The following is a 7,287-nucleotide window of genomic DNA, read 5'->3' as shown; positions in this document are numbered from 1 at the left end:
AAAGATACCAGCACGTCCAAGTAGTTGTCTGCCAAAGCCTTTTTAGCATCGTAAGTTGCGCGACGAAGGTCATCAGAGAACTTATTAGCGGAAGATTCGAACGTCACCTCCAAAAAAGAGACTTGCTCGAGGGCCGAATTCCTCTCATTACTCACGACTCGTAAACGAGCCTCGAGCGAAGCAGCCTGATTCCCCAGCTTCTCAGCGGCGGCCAGCTGAACAGCGTTACCACGCTCTCGATCCCGAGCCATCTTCAGACCAAGTTTCAGCTCCCGAACTACCATGTTTATCTCATAAAGCTCGTCGGAGCGCAGAACATCCTGCTGAAGCCTCTCCAAAGTCACCGCAAAATCATTATTAGCCTCCATGGCCTGGAACATAACGAGTCAGCACGGACAGAACAAGCTAAAGATTCAAAGTTACTGTTAGAGGATTTTTGTGTAGGATCTTTGTGAGTACCACGGAATGATGGACAAGGCTTAGTATTTATGCTGAGTTCGTATAAGTTGGAGAGATGTTTTGTTGAGTAAACAAGCCGAAACTACAACGATTGGTGTATAAACCCTAGTTCTAGCCGTCTAACTCTAATCTTTAAGTCTTGAAGTGTCGATCTCTTACTTTAGGGTTTAGGTTTCCTTTATATAGTCTTCCTAAGGCGGGCCTTAGTCGGTTGGAGTAGGTTAAACTCTTCCAAATTCGAAAATATGGAAGATTCTCCATATCGGAAGTTTTCCATTTTTCCCGGGGGGAAGGGGCGGTCCTGGGGACCGGACCCGGAGTACTTCATAGCGGGGAACCAGGGTTCCTTCCAGCGGGGATCCTGGGAACCGGGATTCCTTCCAGCAGGAATACAGAGGCCGGTGTCCTACCTGGGGTCTGGAGGAATTCAATACCTGAGTATTTTTTCCCCAACAGTTTGCCCCTTATTGCTCGATTTCGTTATCAAACTCGGGGAATAACCTGTACACTCAAGTAAACCGGAGTTGCTCATTCTCAGCAGGCTTCCCTTAGGCAGGAAATTGCTCCAGTAATCCTGCGATCCCGGGTTCCACTCAGGCCGGAACCACATTCTGAACCCGGGGGAGAACCGATCCCGTTACTCCAGACCGGGGTCTGGCGCTATTGAACCGCTGGTTTTTTTTGTAGAAGATGGGAAGCTCTGGACTTCTGATGGCATCTCGGAGACGGTGGAGTCTGGAGCTCTGACGCTTTGAGGATAGACCGGGGGGCGGGAGCCCGTACGGTTTGATGATACTAGATGCTCTTTCTATTCTTCCAAAAGCGTGCACTTTCCATTTCTGTAGGGATCGGGTTTTCCTTTTCGCCGCTCATTCCTTATGTTAGGGATTCTTCAGGATATTTGGAAACATCCTTATTTCCTTTTCTGATCCCGCGGAAAAGGGAATGACCCAAATATAAATAGAGATCCACGATACCTCCTAGCTGGCCTCATCCCAACTTTAGCGCTGATTTTTAGCTGAGAAATATGAATCCCGAGGTGCTATCGTTTCCGTCCTCGCTCGTGGGTGGTCATGCAAGGCCGCATCGTCCTTTCACCGATCCTTTCTCATTCCACGATCCATCTTGGGGGAATGTTCCGGAGGCTGATAGTGAAGCGGTTCCGATGGCGCCTCTGAGAAGGCTCCGTTCTTGTTTCTTTGATGACGGTCCCCGTTCTGAGATCCGAGAGGGGGACCTGGCTAACATAAGAAGGAAGTACTTGATTCATCCTTCAGTGGGGATGAGGAGTCCGACTGAGTTCGAACGCGCTCCGGATGGCAGAGCGGGTGAGGTGACTGTCTATGAAGCATACCTGGAAGCAGGCTTCCGGGGTGTTATTCCTTCTCTTATAGACGAAGTGTCATCTTTCTCCGGTTTCTGTCCTTCTCAACTTAGTCTCCTGACCTGGAGGACTTTAATGGCTATCCAAGTACTTGGAGAACTCCATGGATTTTCCATCGGGGTGCATGAGATTTTATACTCTTATTACTTTGCTCCTTTGGTGAACAAAGATGGGTTCTACGATCTTCGATCCCGTGACGGTGCCCTTTTGGTTGAGGAACCTTCGAGGGGTATCAGAGGTAATCACCCCTTCGGGGATGGTTGGAACAGCCGGTACGTGTTCGTGAAGATTCAGGAGCAAAGTGGGTTACCATACGTCTTGGCGTACCGTGGGTAAGTTCTCCTTCTGAGTTTTGAATTTTACCATCCTTTCGGGAGCTTGATACTGACGTTTTAGCTCTTGCTTTGTCAGATGTGTCTCGTCCGGTTTCCTTCGCTAGAAAAACAGTGGCGAAGCTTATAATGGGAATTCCTCGGCGATTCCGCTGGGTGGCCTTTCTGGTGATCAGGGAGGCCTTACGTCATAGTCGCGTTTGGGGTAAGCCTTCCCTTTCTATTTGATAAGACTCTGTGTTTGTTTGTTTCCCATGATATATATATATTTCTGTTTTAGGGAACGTGGCAAGGTCTCCGGCATCGTTTGTCTATGACGAGTATCAGAAGGTTAAAGCGCGGAAACGACATCTTTCTTATACTCCTCCACCAAGACTAGCGAGGGCCACTTTATCGGCTGGGAGTCTATCTTCTATATCGTCAACAAGCACCGAGATTATGTCTAACCGGGACCTTCTGGCAGATGCTCATCGGAGATTGACTAGCGAGGCACTCCTTCTCCGTGGCCAGGTGCAAGACATGATGGCTTGCCGGGATCTACTAATTCCACAAGTGAGAGCTTCGGCTAGGTGGGAGCTTATGAAGGAATGGCTGGAGAAGCGCGTAGATCATTGGAATCCGGAAGAGGAATGTCGGCGTCATCTGTTTTTATCTGGCGGGTTTAACCATCGATCAGAGAATTTCTCCCAGGCTGTAACCCCGAGATTTGTTATAGGATCGCGATTCTCAGAGGGACCTTCTTTCTGATTGATCTTTATCTTTTGAGACTTTGGTTTTTGTTGCTTTCTTTTGAATAAAGGGTCTTTATAGCCCGCTCCTTGATTTTATGAATAATGATGCTTCATGGTTTACCTTTTTATTCCTTGCTGTTGCACTCTCTTTCTTTAAGAAAACATCTTTTCGCCTTTTTCTCGATTGGAGTGGGATTTTGTAGTCTATGATCCCTATTTTCTCGTACGTTGAATGATCTCGTAACCCAGAGGTTGCGTGAGGATCCGGGGGTCATCTAGGAGCTCGGAGGTTGTGGAGGAGCAGAGGCTCTCCTTGGATCCTTAGATCACGTTAGGGACCCGGAGTTTCCCGTCAGACCCTGAGGTCTTTTATCTGGGACTCGGAGGTCATTTCTCTAGGTCCTGGGACCAAGACTGGGGCCCTCAGGCGATGTAGGAATCCTGAGATTCTCTAATTAGATCCGAAGATCGTAGTTGGAACCCGGAGGTTTCTATGATTGGGCCCTGAGATCGTATTAGCGTACAGGTTTTTACCTTTAGATCCGGAGATCGTATCGGGACCCTGGTGTATTTGGACTCTGAGGTCGTGTGGGGACCCGAAGGTCATTTAGGGATGTAACGACCCCGATGCGCCCTAGGTTTCACAGGGGTTCTATCTTTTTTTCTAAAATCGCATTAGGCCTTTGAGGCCATGTTGGAACCCGGAGGTTTGGATCCGAAGATTGCTGGTTGGAACCCGGAGGTTCTTTGAAGTTGTAATGACCCCGATGCGCCCTAGGCTGCACAGAGGTTCTAACTTCTTTTTATCTTTGGAACCCTGAGGCCACATAGGAACCCGGAGGTTCTTCCTTAGATTTTATGCGTAGGACCCGAAATCAATTGGGGAGCCTTGGGTTTCCTTTTTAGATCGGGGGCTCGCATAAGGACCCAGAGTTCCTTGGGAACCCGAAATGTTTTGTTTTTTGCAGGGACCGTACTCCGCCTTCCTAGGCAAGACTACTACCGGTACCTGTTTGGATTTCGCATTCTGCCGCTCGGAAGCTGGCCACTATCGAGTTCCTATGATGTATTCTACTTCTGCAGGAAGTCACTGACATGTTTAGAGGGTACTGGTGTGGGTGTTATGACCCAAGTGCCAGGATTACGCTGCTTTCCACGTCTGGAGAAGCATGATTTAGATTGCTCTCTGTATTTCACAGTACTTTTGCAATGAATATATACCATGTGTTCCCTGTATTGTGTAGCTCGTAGCATTTTGATACATGTACTTTTCACGTTGGTACTCTGGGGACCCCGATGCGCCTTAGGCTGCACATGGGTTTTAGGTAGTTTTGATAGCATACTCAGGCTTGCGCATACCAATTCCTGCTTTATGTCTCATACCCATTTTGATTCTTTGTGGGCGTGCCACTGTGGTCGTGCCACTTTTGTGAGGGTTGGCCAGGATCGGAGGTCTCTGGAGACCTAATCCAGCTCGTATGCCCCTTTAAGTATAATGATTTCTCTTCTGCTTTTATAGTCGGAACTATTTTATTATAGGCTTTGTCCAGAGACGTTTAGCATACATAGTAGTAGGAAATCATAATGCTTAAATAGTATATACTAGTATAGAAATCGTGATCCGGAGACCGTATTAAAAATGATATGCTTTGAGGTGCAGGGTGTTCCAACAGTTGGGTTGTATTTTACCTTTGTTATCTTGCAGCCTGTAGGCACCTGCTTTCTGCACCTCGATGACCTTATAGAGTCCTTCCCACCCTGGGGTGAGTTTCCCCATCGTTTTTTCTGCTCGTCGTAGAACCCAGTCCCCTTGCTGGAAGGTTCTGGTTCTGACTTTCTTGTTATACGTCCTGGAGACGTCTTGCTGGAAGGACCAGTTTCTCAGCCGAGCGGCCTCTCTTTTTTCGTCGAGCAGGTCGAGGCTTAGCGCCATCAGCTCGTTATTCTCCTCCTGAGAGGTAGATCCGGAGACCGTTGTTCTTACGTGTATCTCTGTAGGTACAATGGCCTCAAAGCCGTAGACTAGCGAGTAGGGGGTTTCCCCTGTTGCTGTTTTGGGAGTGGTCCGGTAGGCCCAAAGGATTCAGTGTAGTTCTTTCGCCCACTTCCTGTGAGGGCCCTCCAGTCGCTTTTTAAGCATGTTGACCAATGTTCTGTTCGTGGACTCGTCTTGTCCGTTAGACTGGGGGTGTCGGGGTGTGGCGAAAGTTAGTTTTATGCCCCAGTCCTTGCAGAACTCCTTAAAGTTGTGGATCGTGAACTGGGGTCCATTGTCGATGACGATATCGTGGGGGACCCCGAAGCGAGTGATTACGTAGATCCACAGGAATTTGCGGATCTGGAGATCTGTTATGCGGCTGAGCGCTTCTGCTTTGACCTACTTGGAGAAGTAGTCAGTGACTATAAGAAGGAAGACCATCTGCCCTGTCGCCATAGGGAAATTTCCTACTATATTCATGCCCCACTTTCTGAAGGGCCATGGTGAGCTTATGGACTTGAGGTTCTCCGGGGGAAGCTTGGAGACTGGAGCGTGCCTTTGGCATTGGTCGCAGTGCTTGGCTTGTCTGTCGGCATCGGCGGCCATCGTGGGCCAGTAGTAACCAGCCTTTCTGGCTCTGAGCACCAGGCTTCGGCCACTAGAGTGGGATCCACAATCTCTTTCATGTAGTTCTACAAGGATTCTAGCGGCCTCTCGGGGTGTGAAACACCTCAGGTATGGGCCAGAGAAAGATCTCCAGTACAACTTCTCCTGGGAGATACAATACCTCGTGGCTTGCTTCTTGATCTTTCTGGCCTCGCTACGGTCTTCCGGGAGTATGTCGGCCACAAGGTACCCGATTAAGGGGGTCATCCAGGTTTTGCCTTCTTCGACGGCAGAGACCTCCTCTGACGGGGGTTCCTCCAGGGTAGCTGTCCATTGAAGCACGAGCAAGGGGATACTCATCTGGATATTCGTTTCAAGGGCGGACCCTAGATTAGCAAGGGCGTCGGCTTGTGAATTCTGTTCCCGAGGGATTTGAGTGAGCTTGCAGCTCTTGAACTTCTTGATTAGTCGCTGAGCGACCGCCATATACTAGATCATGCTGTCGTCTTTTGCTTGGTACTCCCCATGTACCTGGTTGATTATCAGCTGGGAGTCGCCGAAAACCTGGATGTTCTCTGCCCCCATTTGATGGGCGAGGGTTAGGCCTGCGATTAGAGCCTCTTACTCGCTTTCGTTGTTGGTTGCTTTAAAGTTGCATCTCACAGCCCTTAAGGCCGTGTTCCCTGTTGGAGAGGTAAGCACTATCCCTACTCCAGCTCCACTGACGTTGCTGGATCCATCAAAGTGTAGGATCCATTCTCCCTCTTCCTTAATTTCGCCTCGGAGGCATACCTCCTGCTCCAGAGCTGGGAACAAGGCAGGGGAGAACTCAGCCACGAAGTCTGCTAGGACCTGTGACTTTATAGCCATGGCGGGTCGAAATATTACGTCGTACTACCCTAGTTCCACTGCCCATTTGGCTAGGCGTCTGGAGACTTCTGGTTTGTGGAGGACCAACTTTACAGGGAAGGAAGTAACAACAACGATTGTATGAGCCTGGACGTAGGGTCGGAGCTTGCGAGCGGCGACTACCAAGGCTAAGGCCAGCTTTTCTAGGTGTCTATAGCGGGTCTCCGCATCTAGGAGAGCCTTTCTTACATAATAGATTGGTAGCTGCTTGTTTCCCTCCTCGCGAACTAAGACGGCGCTCACGGCATGTTCGAAGACCGCTAGATATTGCAGCATGACTTCACCGAGTAGTGGCTTGGACATGAGAGGAGGAGTGGTGAGATACGATTGTATCTCTTGGAGAGCGGATTCGCATTCTCCCGTCCACTGAAAATCCTTCGGATTCTTGAGAGTTCCGAAAAAGGCGTGAGATTTGTCGGAGAGTCTGGAGATGAACCTGCTCAAGGCTGCCATCCTTCCCGTTAGCTTTTGAACCTCCTTGACGTTCTTCGGGGAAGGGATTGAGTGAATGGCCCTGATCTGCTTCGGGTTGGCCTCGATGCCCCGGTGGGTTACGATGTACCCGAGGAACTTGCCAGAACTGACCCCAAATGAGCATTTAGCCGGGTTGAGCTTCATGTTATATTTCCAGAGGGTGGAGAAGGCTTGCTGCAGGTGAGATATGTGGTCTTCCGCCTTCAAAGATTTGACCAGCATGTCATCGATGTAGACCTCCATGGTTCTCCTGGTTTGGTCCACGAACATCATGTTTACCAGCCGTTGATAGGTTGATCCTGCGTTCTTTAGGCCGAAGGGCATAACCTTGTAGCAATACATCCCTCTGGACGTCATGAAGGATGTTTTCTCCTGGTCTTCCGGATGCATAAGTATCTGATTGTAGCCGGAGAA

This window comes from Brassica oleracea, chromosome C9 (assembly GCF_000695525.1).
Source record: "Brassica oleracea var. oleracea cultivar TO1000 chromosome C9, BOL, whole genome shotgun sequence".
Taxonomy (NCBI): Eukaryota; Viridiplantae; Streptophyta; class Magnoliopsida; order Brassicales; family Brassicaceae; genus Brassica; species Brassica oleracea.
Note: the sequence above shows the minus strand (reverse complement) of the source record.